The sequence below is a fragment of the Chaetura pelagica genome, unplaced genomic scaffold (assembly GCF_000747805.2).
Source record: "Chaetura pelagica isolate M959 unplaced genomic scaffold, ChaPel_1.0 scaffold159, whole genome shotgun sequence".
In the NCBI taxonomy this organism is placed as follows: Eukaryota; Metazoa; Chordata; class Aves; order Apodiformes; family Apodidae; genus Chaetura; species Chaetura pelagica.
This window is the reverse complement of record NW_009954555.1, coordinates 43,473-43,716: the sequence shown is the minus strand read 5'-3', so window position 1 is coordinate 43,716 and position 244 is coordinate 43,473.

Below are 244 nucleotides of genomic sequence, written 5' to 3'. Positions count from 1 at the left end.
TGTGAGGGGCAGGGGGGACAGGGTGGCCTGGTCCAGCAGCCCTGGCATCTTCCCGGGGCTCTGCTGGGGATGGGGGGTTCAGCCACAGCCAGCTGGGGAGGGGTGGGAAGGGCCAGCACCCAAAAAACATCTGCTTGAGCACCCAAAACATCTGCTTGGGCACCCAAAACATCTGCTTGAGCACCCAAAACATCTGCTTGGGCACCCAAAACGTCTGCTTGGGCACCCAAAACATCTGCTTGAG